The sequence below is a fragment of the Triticum urartu genome, chromosome 7 (assembly GCF_003073215.2).
Source record: "Triticum urartu cultivar G1812 chromosome 7, Tu2.1, whole genome shotgun sequence".
Classification (NCBI taxonomy): domain Eukaryota; kingdom Viridiplantae; phylum Streptophyta; class Magnoliopsida; order Poales; family Poaceae; genus Triticum; species Triticum urartu.
Genome location: NC_053028.1, coordinates 21277501 through 21301438, shown reverse-complemented (window position 1 = coordinate 21301438; position 23938 = coordinate 21277501).

Below are 23938 nucleotides of genomic sequence, written 5' to 3'. Positions count from 1 at the left end.
TCATACTGCTTACCAGCATGTCATACTTTGGTTCGGCGGTATTGTTGGACGAAGCGGCCCGGACCGACATTACGCGTATGCTTACGCAAGACCGGTTCTCCCGACGTGCTTTGCACAAAGGTGGCTAGCGGGTGACAGTTTCTCCAACTTTAATTGAACCGAGTGTGGCTACGCCCGGTCCTTGCGAAGGTTAAAACAGCACCAACTTGACAAACTATCATTGTGGTTTTGATGCGTAGGTAAGATTGGTTCTTGCTTAAGCCCGTAGCAGCCACGTAAAACTTGCAACAACAAAGTAGAGGACGTCTAACTTGTTTTTGCAGGGCATGTTGTGATGTGATATGGTCAAGACATGATGCTAAATTTTATTGTATGAGATGATCATGTTTTGTAACCGAGTTATCGGCAACTGGCAGGAGCCATATGGTTGTTGCTTTATTGTATGCAATGCAATCACGCCGTAATGCTTTACTTTATCACTAAGCGGTAGCGATAGTCGTGGAAGCATAAGATTGGCGAGACGACAATGATGCTACGATGGAGATCAAGGTGTCGCGCCGGTGACGATGGTGATCACGACGGTGCTTCGAAGATGGAGATCACAAGCACAAGATGATGATGGCCATATCATATCACTTATATTGATTGCATGTGATGTTTATCTTTTATGCATCTTATCTTTCTTTGATTGATGGTAGCATTTTAAGATGATCTCTCACTAATTATCAAGAAGTGTTCTCCCTGAGTATGCACCGTTGCAAAAGTTCTTCGTGCTGAGACACCACGTGATGATCGGGTGTGATAGGCTCTACGTTCAAATACAATGGGTGCAAAACAGTTGCACACGCGGAATACTCAGGTTATACTTGACGAGCCAAGCATATACAGATATGGCCTCAGAACACGGAGACCAAAAGGTCGAGCGTGAATCATATAGTAGATATGATCAACATAGTGATGTTCACCAATGAAACTACTCCATCTCACGTGATGATCGGACATGGTTTAGTTGATTTGGATCACGTGATCACTTAGAGGATTGGAGGGATGTCTATCTAAGTGGGAGTTCTTAAGTAATATGATTAAATTGAACTTAAATTTATCATGAACTTAGTCCTGGTAGTATTTTGGAAATCATGTTGTAGATCAATAGCTTGCGTTGTTGCTTCCCTGTGTTTATTTTGATATGTTCCTAGAGAAAATTGTATTGAAAGATGTTAGTAGCAATGATGCGGATTGGATCCGTGATCTGAGGTTTATCCTCATTGCTGCACAGAAGAATTATGTCCTTGATGCACCGCTAGGTGACAGACCTATTGCAGGAGCAGGTGCAGACGTTATGAACGTTTGGCTAGCTCAATATGATGACTACTTGATAGTTTAGTGCATCATGCTTAACGGCTTAGAATCGGGACTTCAAAGACGTTTTGAACGTCATGGATCATATGAGATGTTCCAGGTGTTGAAGTTAATATTTCAAGCAAATACCCGAGTTGAGAGATATGTAGTCTCCAACAAATTCTATAGCTAAAATATGGAGGAGAATCGCTCAAGCAGTGAGCATGTGCTCAGATTGTCTGGGTACTACAATCACTTGAATCAAGTGGGAGTAAATGTTCCAGATAAAATAGTGATTGACAGAATTCTCTAGTCACCATCACCAAGTTAGTAGAACTTCATGATGAACTATAATATGCAAGGGATAACGGAAACGATTCCCAAGCTCTTCGTAATGCTGAAATTAACGAAGGTAGAAATCGAGAAAAAACATCAAGTGTTGATGGTAGACAAAACCACTAGTTTCAAGAAAAGGGCAGAGGGAAGAAGGGGAACTTAAAGAAGAACGGCAAGCAAGTTGCTGCTCAAGTGAAGAAGCCCAAGTCTGGTCCTAAGCCTGAGACTAAGTGCTTCTACTGCAAAGGGACTGGTCACTCGAAGCGGAACTACCCCGAGTGATTAGCAGATAAGGAGGATGGCAAAGTGAACATAAATATATTTGATATACATGTTATTGATGTGTACTTTACTAGTGTTTATAGCAACGCCTCAGTATTTGATACTAGTTCAGTTGCTAAGATTAGTAACTCAAAACGGGAGTTGCAGAATAAACAGAGACTAGTTAAGGGTGAAGTGACGATGTGTGTTGGAAGTGGTTCCAAGATTGATATGATCATCATCTCACACTCCCTATAATTTCAGGATTAGTGTTGAACCTAAATAAGTGTTATTTGGTGTTTGCGTTGAGCATGAATATGATTTGATCATTTTTATTGTAATACAGTTATTCATTTAAGTAAGAGAATAAATTGTTGTGCTGTTTACATGAATAAAACCTTATATGGTTACACACCCAATGAAAATAGTTCGTTGGATCTCGATCGTAGTGATACACATAATCATAATATTGAAACCAAAAGATGCAAAGTTAATAATGATAGTGTAACTTATTTGTGGCACTGCCGTTTAGGTCATATTAGTGTAAAGCGCATGAAGAAACTCCATGCTGATGGGCTTTTGGAATCACTTGATTATGAATCAGTTGATGCGTGCAAACCATGCCTCATGGGCAAGATGACTAAGACTCTGTTCTTCGGAACAATGGAGCGAGCAACAGATTTGTTAGAAATCATACATACTGATGTATGTGGTCCGATGAATATTGAGGCTCGCGACAGGTATCATTATTTTCTGATCTTCACAGATGATTTGAGCAGATATGAGTATATCTACTTGATGAAACATAAGTATGAAACATTTGAAAAGTTCAAAGAATTTCAGTGTGAAGTGAAAAATCATCGTAACAAGAAAATAAATTTTCTACAATCTGATCGTAGAGAAGAGTATTTGAGTTACGAGTTTGGCCTTCAGTTAAAAACAATGTGAAATAGTTTCACTACTCACGCCACCTGGAACACCACAATGTAATGGTGTGTCCGAACGTCATAACCGTACTTTATTAGATATGGTGCGATCTATGATGTCTCTTACCGATCTACCACTGTCGTTTTGGGGTTATGCATTAGAGACAGCTGCATTCACGTTAAATAGGGCACTGTCTAAATCCGTTGAAACAACACCGTATGTACTATGGTTTGGCAAGAAACCTAAGCTGTCGTTTCTTAAAGTTTGAGGTTGCAATGCTTATGTGAAAAAGTTTCAACCTGATAAGCTCAAACCCAAATCGGAGATGTGCGTCTTCATAGGATACCCAAAAGAAAATGTTGGGTACACCTTCTATCACAGATCCAAAGGCAAGATATTCGTTGCTTTGAATGGATCCTTTCTAGAGAAGGAATTTCTCTCGAAAGAAGTGAGTGGGAGGAAAGTAGAACTTGATGAGGTAACTATACCTGCTCCCTTATTGGAAAGTAGTTCATCACAGAAATCTGTTCCTGTGACTACTAGACCAATTAGTGAGGAAGCTAATGATAATGATCATGAAACTTCAGAACAAGATACTACTGAACCTCGTAGATCAACCAGAGTAAGATCCATGCCAGAGTGGTACGGTAATCCTGTTCTGGAAGTCATGCTACTAGATCATGATGAACCTACGAACTATGAAGAAGCGATGGCGAGCCCAGATTCCGCAAAATGGCTTGAAGCCATGAAATCTGAGATGAGATCCATGTATGAGAACAAAGTATGGACTTTGATTGACTTGCCCAATGATCGGCAAGCCATTGAGATTAAATGGATCTTCAAGTGGAAGACGGACAATGATAGTAGTGTTACTATCTACAAAGCTAGAATTGTCGCAGAAAGGTTTTCGACAAGTTCAAGGTGTTGACTACGATGAGAGTTTCTCACTCGTATCTATGCTTAAGTCTGTCTGAATCATGTTAGCAATTGCCGCATTTTATGAAATCCAGCAAATGGATAAACAAAACTGCATTCCTTAATGGATTTATTAAAGAAGAGTTGTATATGATACAACCAAAAGGTTTTGTCAATCCTAAAGGTGCTAACAAAATGTGCAAGCTCCAGCGATCCATCTATGGACTGGTGCAAGCATCTCGGAGTTGGAATATGCGCTTTGATGAGATGATCAAAGCATATAGTTTTATACAGACTTGCGGTGAAGCCTGTATTTACAAAAAAGTGAGTGGGAGCACTACAACATTTCTGATAAGTATATGTGAATGACATATTGTTGATCGGAAATAATGTAGAATTATTCTGCAAAGCGTAAAGGAGTGTTTTGAAAGAAGTTTTTCAAAGAAAGACCTCAGTGAAGCTGCTTACATATTAAGCATCAAGATCTATAGAGATAGATCAAGACGCTTGATAAGTTTTTTTCAATGAGTACATACCTTGACAATATTTTGAAGTAGTTCAAAAATTGGAACGGTCAAAGAAAGAGTTCTTGGCTGTGTTACAAGGTGTGAAATTGAGTAAGACTCAAAGCCCGACCACGGCAGAAGATAGAAAGAGAATGAAAGTCATTCCCTATGCCTCAGCCATAGGTTCTATAAAGTATGCCATGCTGTGTACCAGATCTATTGTATACCCTACACTGTGTTAAGCAAGGGGGTACAATAGTGATCTAAGAGTAGATCACTGGACAGCGGTCAAAATTATCCTTAGTGGAATAAGGAAGTATTTCTCAATTATGGAGGTGACAAAAAGGTTCGTCGTAAAAAGTTACGTCGATGCAAGTTTTTGGCACTGATCCGGATGACTCTTAGTCTTCATCTGGATACATATTGAAAGTGGGAGCAATTAGCTAAAGTAGCTCCGTGCAGAGCATTGTAGACATAGAAAATTGAAAAATACTTACGGATCTAAATATGGCAGACCCGTTGACTAAACTTCTCTCACAGGCAAAACATGATCACACCTTAGTACTCTTTGGGTGTTAATCACATAAACGATGTGAACTAGATTACTGACTCTAGTAAACCCTTTGGGTATAGGTCACATGACAATGTGAACTATGGGTGTTAATCACATGGTGATGTGAACTATTAGTGTTGAATCACATGGCAATGTGAACTAGATTATTGACTCTAGTGCAAGTGGGAGACTGAAGGAAATATGCCCTAGAGGCAATAATAAAGTTATTATTTATTTCCTTATATCATGATAAATGTTTATTATTCATGCTAGAATTGTATTAACCGGAAACATAATACATGTGTGAATACATAGACAAACAGAGTGTCACTAGTATGCCTCTACTTGACTAGCTCGTTAATTGAAGATGGTTATGTTTCCTAACCATGAACAAAAGAGTTATTATTTGATTAACGGGATCACATCATTAGAAGAATGATGTGATTGACATGACCCATTCCATTAGCTTAGCACCCGATCGTTTAGTATGTTGCTATTGCTTTCTTCATGACTTGTACATGTTCCTATGACTATGAGATTATGCAACTCCCGTTTGCCGGAGGAACACTTTGGGTGCTACCAAACGTCACTACGTAACTGGGTGATTATAAAGGAGCTTTACAGGTGTCTCCAAAGGTAAATGTTGGGTTGGCGTATTTCGAGATTAGGATTTGTCACTCCGATTGTCGGAGAGGTATCTCTGGGCCCTCTTGGTAATGCACATGACATAAGCCTTGCAGGCATTGCAACTAATGAGTTAGTTGCGAGATGATGTATTACGAAACGAGTAAAGAGACTTGCCGGTAACGAGATTGAACTAGGTATTGAGATACCGACGATCGAATCTCGGACAAGTAACATACCGATGACAAAGGGATCAACGTATGTTGTTATGCAGTCTGACCGATAAAGATCTTCGTAGAATATGTGGGAGCCAATATGAGCATCCAGGTTCCGCTATTGGTTATTGACCGGAGACGTGTCTCGGTCATGTCTACATTGTTCTCGAACCCGTAGGGTCCGCACGCTTAAGGTTTCGATGACAGTTATATTATGAGTTTATGAGTTTTGATGTACCGAAAGAGTTCGGAGTCCCGGATGAGATCGAGGACATGACGAGGAGTCTCGAAATGGTCGAGACGTAAAGATCGATATATTGTACGACTATATTCGGACATGGGAACGGTTCCGAGTAATTCGGGTATTTTCAGAGGTACGAGGGAGTTACAGGAATACGAGGAAGAAGCAATGGGCCTTAATGGGCCTTAGTGGGAAGGACCAGGAGGTGGCGCGCCCCCTCCCAAGCCCAGTCCGAATTGGACAAGGGGTTTGGGGCGCAGCCCCTCTCTCCCTTCCTTCCCCTCTTTCCCCCCTTCTCCTAGTTGGACTAGGAAAGGTGGAAACCTACTCCAACTAGGAGTAGGAATCCTACTCCTCCTTGGCGCGCCCACAAGGGCCGGCCGGCCTCCCCCTTGCTCCTTTATATACGGGGGCAGAGGGCACCCCATAGACACACAAGTTGATCCACGTGATCATATTCTTAGCCATGTGCGGTGCCCCCTTCCACCATAATCCTCGATAATATTGTAGCGGTGCTTAGGCGAAGCCCTGCGACGGCAGTACATCAAGATCGTCACCATGCCGTCGTGCTGACGGAACTCTTCCCCGACACTTTGCTGGATCGGAGTCCGGGGATCATCATCGAGCTGAACGTGTGCTAGAACTCGGAGGTGCCGTAGTTTCGGTGCTTGATCGGTCGGGCCGTGAAGACGTACGACTACATCAACCGCGTTGTGCTAACGCTTCCGCTGTCGGTCTACAAGGGTACGTAGATCACACTCTCCCCTCTCGTTGCTATGCATCACCATGATCTTGCGTGTGCGTAGGAATTTTTTTGAAATTACTACGTTCCCCAACAGCATCCTCTACCGCGGTGCGTACAATTATTTGAACGCATGCCCGGTATGCGGTGCATTGCGGTATAAGATCAGACGAGATGACCCTGGTGATGTTGAGGGCGAGCCCCGCAGGAAGAGGGTTCCTGCGAAGGTGATGTGGTATGCTCCTATAATACCACGGTTGAAACAACTGTTCAGAAACGAAGAGCATGCCAAGTTGATGCGATGGCACAGTGAGGACCGTAAGAAAGACAGGAAGTTGAGAGCACCCGCTGACGGGTCGCAATGGAGAAAAATCGAGAGAAAGTACTAGGCTCAGTTTGCAGGTGATCCAAGGAATGTATGGTTTGGTTTAAGCGCGGATGGCATTAATCCTTTCGGGGAGCAGAGCAGCAATCACAGCACCTGGCCCATGACTCTATGTATGTATAACCTTCCTCCTTGGATGTGCATGAAGCGAAAGTTCATTATGATGCCAAATCTCATCCAAGGTCCTAAGCAACCCGGCAACGACATTGATGTGTACCTAAGGCCATTAGTTGAAGAACTTTTACATTTGTGGAATGGAAATGGTGTACGTGCATGGGATGAGCACAAAAAGGTGGAATTTAACCTGCATGCGTTGCTGTTTGTAACCATCAACGATTGGCCCGCTCTTAGTAACCTTTCAGGACAGACAAACAAGGGATACCATGCATGCACGCACTGTTTAGCTGACACCAAAAGTATATACCTGGACAGATGCAGGAAGAATGTGTACTTGGGCCATCGTCGATTTCTCCCGACCAACCATCAATGTCGAAACAAAGGCAAGCATTTCAAAGACGAGGCAGATCACCGGAAGAAGACCGCCATGCGTACCGGTGATCACGTACTTGATATGGTCTCTGATTTACACATAATATTTGAAAAGGGTCCCGATGGACTAGCTGTTCTGAATGACACAGGGACGCGCACCCATGTGGAAGAAGAAATCTATATTTTGGTACCTACCCTACTGGAAAGAGCTAGAGGTACGCTCTTCAATCGACGTGATGCACGTGACGAAGAACCTTTGCGTGAACCTGTTAGGCTTCTTGGGCGTGTATGGGAAGACAAAAGATACACCTGAGGCAGGGGAGGACCTGCAATGTTTGCACGAAAAAGAAGGCATGCCTCCAAAGCAGTATGAAGGTCCTGCCATCTACGCTCTTACCAAAGAAGAGAAGGAAATCTTTTTTGAATGCCTGCTCAGTATGAAGGTCCCGACTGGCTTTCATCGAATATAAAGGGAATAATAAATATTCCAGAGAAAAAGTTCCAGAACCTAAAGTCTCATGACTGCCACGTGATTATGACACAACTGCTTCCGGTTGCATTGAGGGGGCTTCTACCGGAAAACGTCCGATTAGACATTGTGAAGCTATGCGCATTCCTCAATGCAATCTCTCAGAAGGTGATCGATCCAGATATCATACCAAGGCTAAGGAGTGATGTGGCGCAATGTCTTGTCAGTTTCGAGCTGGTGTTCCCACCATCCTTCTTCAATATCATGACGCACATCCTAGTTCATCTAGTCGACGAGATTTTCATTCTGGGCCCCGTATATCTACACAATATGTTCCCCTTTAAGAGGTTCATGGGAGTCCTAAAGAAATATGTCCGTAACCGTGCTAGGCCAGAAGGAAGCATCTCCATGGGCCATCAAACAGAGGATGTCATTGGGTTTTGTGTTGACTTCATTCCTGGCCTTAAGAAGATAGGTCTCCCTAAATCGCGGTATGATGGGAGACTGACTGGAAAAGGCACGCTAGGAGCGGACTCAATAATATGCAGGGACGGGCATTCTTGGTCTCAAGCACACTACACAGTTCTACAGAACTCTACCTTGGTGACCCCGTATGTCGATGAACACAAGAATAGTCTGCGCTCCAAACACCCGGAGTAGTGTGACGACTGGATTACATGTGAACACATCATGACTTTCAGCAGTTTGTTGGAAACACGTCTCAGAGGTGACAACACTGTTTGTGATGAGCTGTACTCGTTGTCCAGGGGACCATCTTCGACTGTATTGACTTACAAAGGATAGGAGATAAATGGGAATACATTTTACACGATTGCCCAAGATCAAAAGAGCACCAACCAAAACAGTGGTGTCCGCTTTGATGCAGAAATCGAGAGGGGAAAGGACACATATTATGGTTACATAATGGACATATGGGAACTTGACTACGGACATGATTTTAAGGTCCCTTTGTTTAAGTGCAAATGGGTCAATCTGTCAGGAGGCGGGGTACAGGTAGACCCACAGTACGGAATGACAACAGTGGATCTGAACAATCTTGGGTACACTGACGAACCGTTCGTCCTAGCCAATGATGTGGCACATGTTATCTATGTGCAGGACATGTCTACCAAACCGAGAAAAAGAAAAGATAAGGAAGCGAATACATCATACGATGAGCCAAAGCGCCACACAGTTTTTTCAGGAAAAAGGGACATCATGGGAGTGGAGGGCAAGACAGACATGTCTTAAGATTATGAAAAGTTTCATGAAATTGCTCCCTTCAATGTCAAGGCTGACCCAAGCATCCTGATAAATGATGAAGATTATCCATGGTTATGGCGCAATAAGCAAAGCACACAACAAAAAAAAGCGAAGACTTTCTCTCCACAACTATTATGATGATACCATGCCAACTTTCAGCCTTTTCGTAGTTCATTTGAAATGCATGTTGTAACAGACGAGTTTCTGTATGAAATCCTGATACTTCGAAACAGATTGTCCGTTTTGTACACGAAGTGCATCCAGTTTTTTCCGTAACCCTCTCTACTTTCTTGCACATGCTATGTGGGTGAAATGATGATACCATGCCAACTTTCAACCTTTTCAGAGTTCATTTGTAGTGCTTTTCAATTTCAGGGTCTTATAGCTCAAAATAATCAGTAAATGCATGGAAAATAACACATGAAGTCAGAAAGGGTTGAAAATTGATGATGTGACTTTGAATGGTGCATTTTGAACACAAGAAAACTATGGAGTTCAAATAAGTTCTAAAAAATGAAATCCCTTTGTAACAGACGAGTTTCCGTATGAAACCCTGATACTTCGAAAGAGATTATCCGTTTTATACACGAAGTGCATCCAGTTTTTGCCGTAACCCTCTCTACTTTCTTGCACATGCTATGTGGGTGAAATGATGGTACCATGCCAACTTTCAACCTTTTCAGAGTTCATTTGTAGTGCTTTTCAATTTCAGGGTCTTATAGCTTAAAATAATCAGTAAATGCATTGAAAATAACAAATGAAGCCAGAAAGGGTTGAAAATTGATGATGTGACTTTGAATGGTGCATTTTGAACACAGAAAAACTATGGAGTTCAAATAAGTTCTAAACAATGAAATCCCTTTGTAACAGACGAATTTCCGTATGAAACCCTGATACTTCGAAAGAGATTGTTCGTTTTGTACGCGAAGTGCATCCAGTTTTTGCCGTAACCCTATCTACTTTCTTGCACATGCTATGTGGGTGAAATGATGATACCATGCCAACTTTCAACCTTTTCAGAGTTCATTTGTAGTGCTTTTCAATTTTGGGGTCTTATAGCTCAAAACTAAAATTATCAACGTATTTTTTGTTCAAAACATTATAAGCAACCTCTAGTATTATTGAAACTAAAATTATATAAAATTGATGCAACTAAAATTATCAATTTTTTTCCGTTTAAATTCATTAAAAGCAAAAAAGAATTTTCATAAAGAACTTTTTTTGTTAGAAACTTTAATAACAAAAAGAATTATCATAAAATAAAATAAATAAGTAATTAGAAACAAAATAAAATAAATAAGTATTTTGTTGTAAGTAGAAATAAAATAAAATAAATAAAGCAAAAAATAAATGAAATGAACTGGGAAAAAAAATTAAAAAAATGCCACGTACTTGGCCACCACGGCCTGAATACGAGTAGAAACCCATCCATGGGTCAGGATTCAGGCCTGCAGAAGGCCCAGCAGGCCCACACGCATAGCAGTGCGAGATTAGGCCCAGAGGCCTGTAATTCAGAGGAGTTCAATGGAGATGGCAGGGCAGGGCTTATAAACAGGTCCTGCCGCTCCTCGGATAGTGAGGTGGGACTAAACATCGATTTGTATTTAAAATATGTATTTAGACAATGGGTGCATATACACCTATGAGCCAAAGTGAATTTTCGCCTTTTTTCTTTATTCACCTTTGTGGGACGGGTCCCACAAGTCATTTGTACTGTGTTAGTTGGCTCCGTCTGTAAATGTAGACCCAGTTTAGTCAACAAGTCAATCTATGGACGGACTGACGCTACAACTGACACATAGGCCAAAATGACACGACACATAGGTAAAATTGATGATGTGGACGTCCAGTCATCCATGTTACAACACCATGACCATCTGGATTGGTTGTAATCAGCTACAAATAAGGCTGTCGACCACTGTTGTCTGCTTATGACCATTTTGAGTAAGGCAATTATGACCTTTTTGACCGAAATAGTCACCATGGTTTATGGTTTCGACTCTCCTAAACAGGCCACGACCAATTAGATCAAAATGTCCATAGATTTATGACGATTTCTTCCATGGTCACTACCAGAAGGTCACAATTGAGCATATTTCTTGTAGTGATCCCACCGCACCAGCCAAATCCTTTTTTAGAAAGATAATTAAATGCTATTTCGGGTTGACTTTAAGTCTGTCGAGTCTCCACAATATATGAGAGGACGAAGAAGCCCGACTGTTGTCGTGGGGGTTGTTTCTCCTTCTTCTCCGGGTGCTAGACCTTTCTCATGCACTAGGGAAAGAAGGAGTAACGACCATCACCGACGGTCGCAAATGTCAGAGAGGAATCAGTGAGGGAGAGTTCCACCATATGAGAGGATGAAGAATCCCGACTGTTGTCGTGGGGGTTGCTTCTCCTTCGTTCCCGTGTGCTAGACATTTTGGTGTAATGCACTCGGGGACAAAGTGAGGAGCGACCATCACCGAGAGTCGAATATATACACCACGTGAGCTGAGAGTTTTCAAGAAAAGACTCGACAGACCGATAGTCAACTCGTGATGAATAATAATGATCTAATTTAGTTTTTGTAGTACATATATTTAATTGTACAAGTTTAATCTTTGAATATATGAACGTAGGAAATGTCGTCATCAGACGACGAAAGTCTCCCGGGGGAGTGCAGTTGGTGCCACGACGATCGAGGTCTGTGCGACATGCCTCACCTGGACGATGATCGGCGCTTCAGCATTAAGCTCGAGGAGACCTTCGATGTTGAAATGGTACGCAACGACGACAAGTGTTTTTTCGTAATTAAGCATGACTACAACTATTTCAACGTGTAATTTTCATCTTTTACAATTCGAGTAGCTTATCCCATGCCATGTAAGGAGCTATTTCTTGGAGAGGATGAGTTTTGAAGACCATGAAATTTTTGAAACAAAGAAAATTCACCTAAGGACTCATCATGATGTGGATTTTGAAGTAAAGTTGTACAATTCTGAGAGCGTAACCCATTTTGGTTGCAAAAAATGGGAAGCACTTTGCAAGATGTATGGTTTTGATGAGGGTATGCTTGTCACCATGGATCTTGGTGATCCTGAAATCAAGCAAGACAATATGGACATTTGGGTCCTTGTTGATACGCCTCCGATTCTACCGCTATGTGAGTTTCTCAAACATAGTTATTAGATAATTTATATTGTTTATTTCAAAATAGTTGACAACTTATTTCCATTGACAGCTTATTTTCATTCTTCAAAGAATGTGCGGGAGATGGTAGACAAAACCCACTACACCGATGGCTCCGAATTAACTTACAAGGATAAAAATCATCTGGTGAGATTTTGTACTGACATTGAGAATTACAATATCTACAATCAAACTCCTCAACATTATGATCAATACATGCCACTAGTGCATGTGTTGAACTACGATAACTACCATGGAGATACCCTGGTAAGATTTTTTAGGATTACGACATCCGTGCATCTTTTGCATACTTGTAAAACTAGTAAATCATTGCTAACTATGAAGTTATTACTATGTTTTTCAACAGATAATCCCAGAGAATTGTGTGCCTCATTTGATGTATCGGAAAGGTAGCCTTGATGTTTTGAACATACAGCCAGGTCATCCTATGAATCTCAACTGTCCATACCATATTTCTAAAAGGAATGGAGACATGCAAATCAAAGGATGGAAAAAATGTATGGAGAGTCGTAAGGAGGTTCTCGGAAGCAAAAGGAAGCGAAGCGCAAGAATTGGAGACAGGATGATCTCCATTCTCCATAATGGAGAGTCAGGGTCTACATTGTTTTATGCTATTTTACCTTAAAGAGGGTATTTAGGTCCTACCTAATACCGATGATCATGTGCTAAGAACAATTAAGTAGGGTTGGTTCGATGACTATGAGGATGATGATCGTATGACTTGTTATTAATAACGAGTAGAAGTTGTATGATGATGATTAGTAGACTTGTTATTATATATGATGATGCATGATGCGAGCATGAAGAGTTATTATATATCAGCGGGTGAAATGAACATGGATTGGATTGAAGTGAAGGCAACATGCATGTGGTGCATGTCGAAAGTAGTACAATCCAAACTTGATCAAGTTAGGATTAGTATTACTTTCGATATGCACCACATGTTGCCTCACTTCAATCTAAGTCATGTTTAGGCATAGCAGTGGCAGTAGCACGGAGATAAGAGAGGACACATCTCTCTATTAGCTACCTATACCAACCTAAATTAACCCCCCAAACCCCAAAACCCCCTCCTTTCAAAAAAAAAACCAGCCCCTGAAATGCTGACGCGTGGAAGCTTATTGGTCACGGTTGGTGCTACCAACCGGGACCAAAGGCCCTCGTGCCTGGGCTCGCCGGAGCGGCCACGTGGAGGCCCATCTGTCCCGGTTAGTATAAGAACCGGGACTAAAGGCCTAGGGCATTAGTAACGACCCTTTAGTCCCGGTTCCCCAACCGGGACAGATGGGCCTTATGAACCGGGACAAATGACCCTTTTTCTATTAGTGCATGAGTATTAGCTAGGACCTGCTACCCCTCTCTAAGGTAAAATAGCATAAAATAACATAGCCCCTGACTCTCCATTATGGAGAATGGAGATTATTCTCCAATTCGTGGGCTTCGCACAATGTTGCTTCCAAGTAGCTCTTTACTATTATTCATAACTTGTTTCCAATCTTTGATTAAGAGGTCATCATCTGTTCGAGAAATCTTGTATGAACAGCGATGACCCGTAGGCACACTTGTCCATAAGCTAACAACACCAATGTGACCTTTCACAAACATCAGATCAGGCACACAATCCTTCTGGATTTTCTGTTGAAGAGCATAATAGTAATGATTTATCAATGTAGTTTAGCTTTAGAAGAATGTATGGAAAAGATGTATTGGTGTCTGATACGTCTCCAACGTATCTATAATTTTTGATTGCTCCATGCTATATTATCTACTATTTTGAATGTTTATGGGCTTTATTATACACTTTTATATCATTTTTTGGGACTAACCTATTAACCCAGAGCCCAGTACCAGTTTCTGCTTTTTACCCTGTTTTAGGGTTTCGAAGAAAAGGAAAATCAAACGGAGTCCAATTGAGCTGAAACTTCACGGAACTCATTTTTGGAAGGAAAGAAGCCCAGAAGACTTGGAGTGCACGTCGGGGGATCTGCGAGGAGGTCACGAGGCAGGGGGCTCGCCCTCCACCCTCGTGAGCCCCTCGTGGCCCCCCTGACGTACTTCTTCCGCCTATATATCTCCATATACCCTAAAAACATCCGTGAGCACAATAGATCGGGAGTTCCGCTGCCAGAAGCCTCCATAGCCACCGAAAACCAATCTAGACCCGTTCTGGCACCCTACCGGAGGGGACAATCCCCTCCGGTGGCCATCTTCATCATCCCGGTGCTCTCCATGATGATGAGGGAGTAGTTCTCCCTCGGGGCTGAGGGTATGTACCAGTAGCTATGTGTTTGATCTCTCTCTCTCTCTCTCTCTCTCTCGTGTTCTTCAGGTGATACGATCTTGATGTATCGCGAGCTTTGCTATTATATTTGGATCCTATGATGTTTCTTCCCCCCTCTACTCTCTTGTAATGAATTGAGTTTCCCCTTTGAAGTTATCTTATCGGATTGAGTCTTTAAAGATTTGAGAACACTTGATGTATGTCTTGCCGTGGATATCTGTGATGACAATGGGATATCACGTGATTCACTTGATGTATGTTTTGGTGACCAACTTGCGGGTTCCGCCCATGAACCTATGCATAGGGGTTGGCACACGTTTTCGTCGTGATTCTCCGGTAGAACTTTGGGGCACTCTTTGAGGTCCTTTGTGTTGGTTGAATAGATGAATCTGAGATTGTATGATGCATATCGTATAATCATGCCCACGGATACTTGAGGTGACATTGGAGTATCTAGGTGACATTAGGGTTTTGGTTGATTTGTATCTTAAGGTGTTATCCTAGTATGAACTCTAGGGATGTTTGTGACACCTATAGGAATAGCCCAACGGATTGATTGGAAAGAATAACTTTGAGGTGGTTTCGTACCCTACCATAATCTCTTCGTTCGTTCTCCGCTATTAGTGATTTTGGAGTGACTCTTTGTTGCATCTTGAGGGATAGTTATGTGATCCAATTATGTTAGTATTGTTGAGGGAACTTACACTAGCGAAAGTATGAACCCTAGGCCTTGTTTCCTAGCATTGCAATACCATTTACACTCACTTTTATCATTAGTTACCTTGCTGTTTTTATAATTTCAGATTACAAATACCTTTATCTACTATCCATATACCACTTGTATCACCATCTCTTCGCCGAACTAGTGCACCTATACAATTTACCATTGTATTGGGTGTGTTGGGGACACAAGAGACTCTTTGTTATTTGGTTGCAGGGTTGCTTGAGAGAGACCATCTTCATCCTACGCCTCCTACGGGTTGATAAACCTTAGGTCATCCACTTGAGGGAAATTTGCTACTGTCCTGCAAACCTCTGCACTTGGAGGCCCAACAACGTCTACAAGAAGAAGGTTGTGTAGTAGACATCAAGCTCTTTTCTGGCGCCGTTGCCGGGGAGGTTAGCGCTTGAAGGTATATCTTTAGATCTTGCAATCGAGTCTTTTATTTTCTTGTTTTATCACTAGTTTAGTTTATAAAATAAAATTACAAAAAAATGGAATTAAGTTTGTCTCGTACGCTTCACCTTTTTAATATCTTTCGTGAGTATGATGGAAAGGAAAATTGTGCTCAAGTGCTAGAAGAAGAAATCTATAAAATGTTTGGCACTAAATATTTGGATGATGAGCATGATTGCAATGTTGTTAGTATGAATTCCTTGAATATGCATGATGCTAATGATATGCAAAGCCACAAGCTTGGGGAAGCTATGTTTGATGAAGATGATATTTTTTGTCCCCCAAGCTTTGATGAGCAAATTTATTATGATGAAAGCATGCCTCCTATCTATGATGATTATTGTGATGACACGTATGCTTTAAATAATAATGATAACCATGAAACTTGTCATCTTGATCTTAATTTTCAATCACATGATAGTTATTTTGTTGAGTTTTCTCCCACTATTATTCATGAGAAGAAATTTGCTTATGTGGAGAGTAGTAAATTTTCTATGCTTGTAGATCATGAAAAGAATGCTTTAGGTGCTGGTTATATTGTTGAATTCATTCATGATCCTATTGAAAATTATTATGAGGGAGGAACATATGCTTGTAGGAATTGCAATAATATCAAGTTTCCTCTCTATGTGCTTAAAGTTTCGAAGTTATGCTTGTTTTACCCTCCTATGCAAATTGATTCTTGTTCCCACAAGTTGTTTGCTCACAAAATCGCTATGCATAGGAAGTGGGTTAGACTTAAATGTGCTAGTCATATTCTTCATGATGCTCTCTTTATGTTACAATTCTTATCCTTTATGTGAGCATCATTGAAATCATCATGCCTAGCTAGGGGCGCTAAACGATAGCGCTTGTTGGCAGGCAACCCAATTTTATTTTTATTCCTTGATTTTTGCTACTGTTTAGTAATAAATAATTTATATAGACTCTTTTATGATTGATTTTTTATGTTTTAATAAGTGTTTGTGCCAAGTAGAACCGTTGGGAAGACTTGGGGAGAGTCTTGTTGATCATGCTGTAAAAAACAGAAACTTCAGCGCTCACGAGAATTGCTGCCATTTTTATTTGGAGAGTGCTATTTAGTTAATTATTTTTGAAGATGATTAATAGATAAATTCCTCATATCCAGAAATTTATTTGAGAATTTTATGAGTTCCAGAAGTATACGTTTGATCCAGATTACTACAGACTGTTCTGTTTTTGACAGATTCTGTTTTTCATGTGTTGTTTACTTATTTTGATGAATCTATGGCTAGTAAAAGAGTTTATAAACCATAGATAATTTGGAATACAGTAGGTTTAACACCAATATAAATAAAGAATGAGTTCATTGCAGTACCTTGAAGTGGTGATTTACTTTCTTATACTAACGGAGCTTACGAGTTTTCTGTTAAGTTTTGTGTTGTGAAGTTTTCAAGTTTTGGGTAAGGATTCGATGGACTATGGAATAAGGAGTGGCAAGAAACTAAGCTTGGGGATGCCCAAGGCACCCCAAGGTAATATTCAAGGATATCCAAGAGCGTAAGCTTGGGGATGCCCCGGAAGGCATCCCCTCTTTCGTCTTCGTTCATCGGTAACTTTACTTGGAGCTATATTTTTATTCACCACATGATATGTGTTTTGCTTGGAGTGTCAATTTATTTTGTTAGGATTTGCTTGATGTTATTTAGAACAATGTTTTGCATCTTTTATTTCAATAAAAGTGGCATTGATAGCCTTTTCTATGCCTATTTTAGAAGTCCAAATGTTGCTGTTTGAAAACAGAAAGTTTACCGCTGTTGCAATAATTCCCTAGAAAAGTAAGAATGTGATAAAATGTTGAAACCTTTTGAATATTAAGCTATGATAAATTTACTACAGTGGTAATTTTCTTTCATAATTTTTGGAGCTAGGGAAGTATGGATGTTGCTGCATTCTTTACAGATTTTCCTGTTTAGGCAGATTGCTGTTATGTTTGCATTGTTTGCATATGTTTGCTTTTTTAATGATTCTATTTGAGGATAGGACTATTAAATATGCAGAGAAATTTAGTATGCAATGTTGAATAATAATTTTAGTGATTTGCTACAATAGAGTATGATAAGGTTTTTGCAATGGTTTATACTAACTTATCTCACGAGTCCTTGTTGAGTTTTGTGTGGATGAAGCTTTTGAGATTTAGGGAGACCGTGATATGAGAGGAATTAAGGAGACACAAAAGCTCAAGCTTGGGGATGCCCAAGGCATCCCGAGATAATATTTCAAGAAGTCTCAAGCATCTAAGCTTGGGGATGCCCCGGTTGGCATCCCACCTTTCTTTTTCAACAATTATCGGTTAGTTTCGGTTGATCCTAAGTTTTTGCTTCTTCAGATGATGTTTGCTATTCTTAGAATGTCATTTTATTTTGCTTTGCTTTCTGTTTGAATAGAATACCAAGATCTTAAATTATCAAATGTTAGAGAGTCTTCACATAGTTGCATAATTATTCGACTACTCATTGATCTTCACTTATATCTTTCGGAGTAGTTTGTCATTTGCTCTAGTGCTTCACTTATATCTTTTAGAGCATGGTGGCCGTTCTATTTTGAAGAAATAGATGAACTCTCATGCTTCACTTATATTATTTTGAGAGTCTTAAATAGCATGGTAATTTGCTTAAAATCCTAATATGCTAGGTATTCAAGAATAATAAAATTCTCTTATGAGTGTGTTGAATACTATGAGAAGTTTGATACTTGATAATTGTTTTGAGATATGGAGATGGTGATATTAGAGTCATGCTAGTTGAGTAGTTGTGAATTTGAGAGATTCTTGTGTTGAAGTTTGTGATTCCCGCAGCATGCACGTATGGTGAACCGTTATGTGATGAAGTCGGAGCATGGTTTATTTATTGATTGCCTTCCTTATGAGTGGCGGTCGGGGACGAGCGATGGTCTTTTCCTACCAATCTATCCCCCTAGGAGCATGCGCGTAGTACTTTGTTTCGATAACTAATAGATTTTTGCAATAAGTATGTGAGTTCTTATGACTAATGTTGAGTCCATGGATTATACGCACTCTCACCCTTCCACCATTGCTAGCCACTCTAGTACCGCGCAACTTTCGCCGGTACCATAAACCCACCATATACCTTCCTCAAAACTGAAGGAAATATGCCCTAGAGGCAATAATAAAGTTATTATTTATTTCCTTATATCATGATAAATGTTTATTATTCATGCTAGAATTGTATTAACCGGAAACATAATACATGTGTGAATACATAGACAAACAGAGTGTCACTAGTATGCCTCTAGTTGACTAGCTCGTTAATCAAAGATGGTTATGTTTCCTAACCATGGATAAAGAGTTGTTATTTGATTAACGGGATCACATCATTAGATGAATGATCTGATTGACATGACCCATTCCATTAGCTTAGCACCCGATCGTTTAGTATGTTGCTATTGCTTTCTTCATGACTTATACATGTTCCTATGACTATGAGATTATGCAACTCCCGTTTGCCGGAGGAACACTTTGGGTGCTACCAAACATCACAACGTAACTGGGTGATTATAAATGAGCATTACAGGTGTCTCCAAAGGTAGATGTTGGGTTGGCGTATTTCGAGATTAGGATTTGTCACTCCGATTGTCGGAGAGGTATCTCTGGGCCCTCTCGGTAATGCACATCACATAAGCCTTGCAAGCATTACAACTAATGAGTTAGTTGCAAGATGATGTATTACGGAACGAGTAAAGAGACTTGCCGGTAACGAGATTGAACAAGGTATTGGATACCGACGATCGAATCTCGGGCAAGTAACATACCGATGACAAAGGGAACAACGTATGTTGTTATGCGGTCTGACCGATAAAGATCTTTGTAGAATATGTAGGAGCCAATATGGGCATCCAGGTCCCGCTATTGGTTATTGACCGGAGACGTGTCTCGGTCATGTCTACATTGTTCTCGAACCGTAGGGTCCGCACGCTTAAGGTTTTGATGATAGTTATATTATGAGTTTATGAGTTTTGATGTACCGAAGGAGTTCGGAGTCCCAGATGAGATCGGGGACATGACGAGGAGTCTCGAAATGGTCGAGACGTAAAAATCGATATATTGGACGACTATATTCGGACATCGGAAAGGTTCCGAGTGATCTGAGTATTTTTCGGAGTACCGGAGAGTTACGGGAATTCGCCGGGGAGTATATGGGCCTTATTGGGCTTTAGGGGAAAGAGATAGGAGAGGTTGGGCGCCCCCCAAGGCCTAGTCCGAATTGGACTAGGGGGAAGGGCTGCGCCCCCTCCTTCCTTCTCTCCTCTTTTCCCTTGCCTTGACTCCTACTCCTAATACATGGAAGGACTCTTAGTTGGACTAGGAAAGGGGGAATCCTACTCCCGGTGGGAGTAGGACTCCCCTAGGGCGCGCCATAGAGAGGGCCGGCCCTCCCCTCCTCCACTCCTTTATATACGGGGGCAGGGGGCACCCCATAGACACACAAGTTGATCCTTGAGATCGTTCCTTAGCCGTGTGCGGTGCCCCCTGCCACCATATTCCACCTCGATCATATTGTAGCGGTGCTTAGGCGAAGCCCTGCGACGGTAGAACATCAAGATCGTCACCACGCCGTCGTGCTGACGGAACTCCTCCCCGACGCTTTGCTGGATCGGAGCCCGGGGATCGTCATCGAGCTGTACGTGTGCTAACAACTCGGAGGTGCCGGAGTAACGGTGCTTGGATCGGTCGGATCGAGAAGACGTACGACTACTTCCTCTACGTTGCGTCAACGCTTCCGCAGTCGGTCTGCGTGGGTACGTAGACAACACTCTCCCCTCTCGTTGCTATGCATCACCATGATCTTGCGTGTGCGTAGGAATTTTTTTGAAATTACTACGTTCCCCAAGAGTGGCATCCGAGCCTAGGTTTTATGGTTTGATGTTATATGCACGAGTAGAACACAAGTGAGTTGTGGGCGATATAAGTCATACTGCCTACCAGCATGTCATACTTTGGTTCGGCGGTATTGTTGGACGAGACGACCCGGACCAACATTACGCGTACGCTTACGCGAGACCGGTTCCCCCGACGTGCTATGCACATAGGTGGCTTGCGGACGACTGTCTCTCCAACTTTAGTTGAACCGAGTGTGGCTACGCCCGGTCCTTGCGAAGGTTAAAACGGAGTCTATTTGACAAACTATCGTTGTGGTTTTGATGCGTAGGTGAGATTGGTTCTTGCTTAAGCCCGTAGCAGCCACGTAAAACTTGCAACAACAAAGTAGAGGACGTCTAACTTGTTTTTGCAGGGCATGTTGTGATGTGATATGGTCAAGGCATGATGCTGAATTTTATTGTATGAGATGATCATGTTTTGTAACCGAGGTATCGGCAACTGGCAGGAGCCATATGGTTGTCGCTTTATTGTATGCAATGCAATCGCGATGTAATGCTTTACTTTATCACTAAGCGGTAGCGATAGTCGTGGAAGCATAAGATTGGCGAGACGACAACGATGCTACGATGGAGATCAAGGTGTCGCGCCGGTGACGATGGTGATCATGACGGTGCTTCGAAGATGGAGATCACAAGCACAAGATGATGATGGCCATATCATATCACTTATATTGATTGCATGTGATGTTTATCTTTTATGCATCTTATCTTGCTTTGATTGACGGTAGCATTATAAGATTATCTCTCACTAAATTATCAAGAAGTGTTCTCCCTGAGTATGCACCGTTGCGAAAGTTCTTCGTGCTAAGACACCACGTGATGATCGGGTGTGATAGGCTCTATGTTCAAATACAACGGGTGCAAAACAGTTGCACATGCGGAATACTCAGGTTATACTTGACGAACCAAGCATATACAGATATGGCCTTGGAACACGGAGACCGAAAGGTCGAGCGTGAATCATATAGTAGATATGATCAACATAGTGATGTTCACCAATGAAACTACTCCATCTCACGTGATGATCGGACATGGTTTAGTTGATTTGGATCACGTGATCACTTAGAGGATTAGAGGGATGTCTATCTAAGTGGGAGTTCTTAAGTAATATGATTCAATTGAACTTAAATTTATCATGAACTTAGTCCTGGTAGTATTTTGCAAATTATGTTGTAGATCAATAGCTCGCGTTGTTGCTTCCCTGTGTTTATTTTGATATGTTCTTAGAGAAAATTGTGTTGAAAGATGTTAGTAGCAATGATGCGGATTGGATCCGTGATCTGAGGTTTATCCTCATTGCTGCACAGAGGAATTATGTCCTTGATGCACCGCTAGGTGACAGACCTATTACAGGAGCAGATGCAGACGTTATGAACGTTTGGCTAGCTCAATATGATGACTACTTGATAGTTTAGTGCACCATGCTTAACGGCTTAGAATCGGGACTTCAAAGACGTTTTGAACGTCATGGACCATATGAGATGTTCCAGGAGTTGAAGTTAATATTTCAAGCAAATACCCGAGTTGAGAGATATGAAGTCTCCAACAAGTTCTATAGCTAAAAGATGGAGGAGAATCGCTCAACTAGTGAGCATGTGCTCAGATTGTCTGGGTACTACAATCGCTTGAATCAAGTGGGAGTTAATCTTCCAGATAAGATAGTGATTTACAGAATTCTCTAGTCACCATCACCCAAGTTAGTAGAACTTCGTGATGAACTATAATATGCAAGGGATAACGGAAACAACTCCCAAGCTCTTCGTGATGCTGAAATCAACGAAGGTAGAAATCAAGAAAAACATCAAGTGTTGATGGTTGACAAGATCACTAGTTTCAAGAAAAGGGCATAGGGAAGAAAGGGGAACTTCAAGAAGAACAGCAAGCAAGTTGCTGCTCAAGTGAAGAAGCCCAAGTCTGGTCCTAAGCCTGAGACTGAGTGCTTCGACTGCAAAGGGACTGGTCACTGGAAGCGGAACTACCCCAAGTGATTGGCGGATAAGAAGGATGGCAAAGTGAACATAAGTATATTTGATATACATGTTATTGATGTGTACTTTACTAGTGTTTATAGCAACCCCTCAGTATTTGATACTAGTTCAGTTGCTAAGATTAGTAACTCGAAACGGGAGTTGCAGAATGAACAGAGACTAGTTAAGGGTGAAGTGACGATGTGTGTTGGAAGTGGTTCCAAGATTGATATGATCATCATCGCACACTCCCTATACTTTCGGGATTAGTGTTGAACCTGAATAAGTGTTATTTGGTGTTTGCGTTGAGCATGAATATGATTTGATCATATTTATTGTAATACGGTTATTCATTTAAGTAAGAGAATAAATTGTTGTTCTGTTTACATGAATAAAACCTTATATGGTTACACACCCAATGAAAATAGTTCGTTGGACCTCGATCATAATAATACACATAATCATAATATTGAAACCAAAAGATGCAAAGTTAATAATGATAGTGCAACTTATTTGTGGCACTGCTGTTTAGGTCATATTGGTGTAAAGCGCATGAAGAAACTCCATGCTGATGGGCTTTTGGAATCACTTGATTATGAATCAGTTGATGCTTGCGAACCATGCCTCATGGGCAAGATGACTAAGACTCTGTTCTTCGGAACAATGGAGCGAGCAACAGATTTGTTGGAAATCATACATACTAATGTATGTGGTCCGATGAATATTGAGGCTCGCGACAAGTATCATTATTTTCTGATCTTCATAGATGATTTGAGCAGATATGAGTATATCTACTTGATGAAACATAAGTCTGAAACATTTGAAAAGTTCAAAGAATTTCAGAGTGAAGTGGAAAATCATCGTAACAAGAAAATAAAGTTTCTACGATCTGATCGTAGAGAAGAGTATTTGAGTTACGAGTTTGGCCTTCAGTTAAAAACAATGTGAAATAGTTTCACTACTCATGCCACCTGGAACACCACAATGTAATGGTGTGTCCGAACGTCATAACCGTACTTTATTGGATATAGTGCAATCTATGATGTATCTTACCGATCTACCACTATCGTTTTGGGGTTATGCATTAGAGACGGCTGCATTCACGTTAAATAGGGCACCATCTAAATCCGTTGGGAC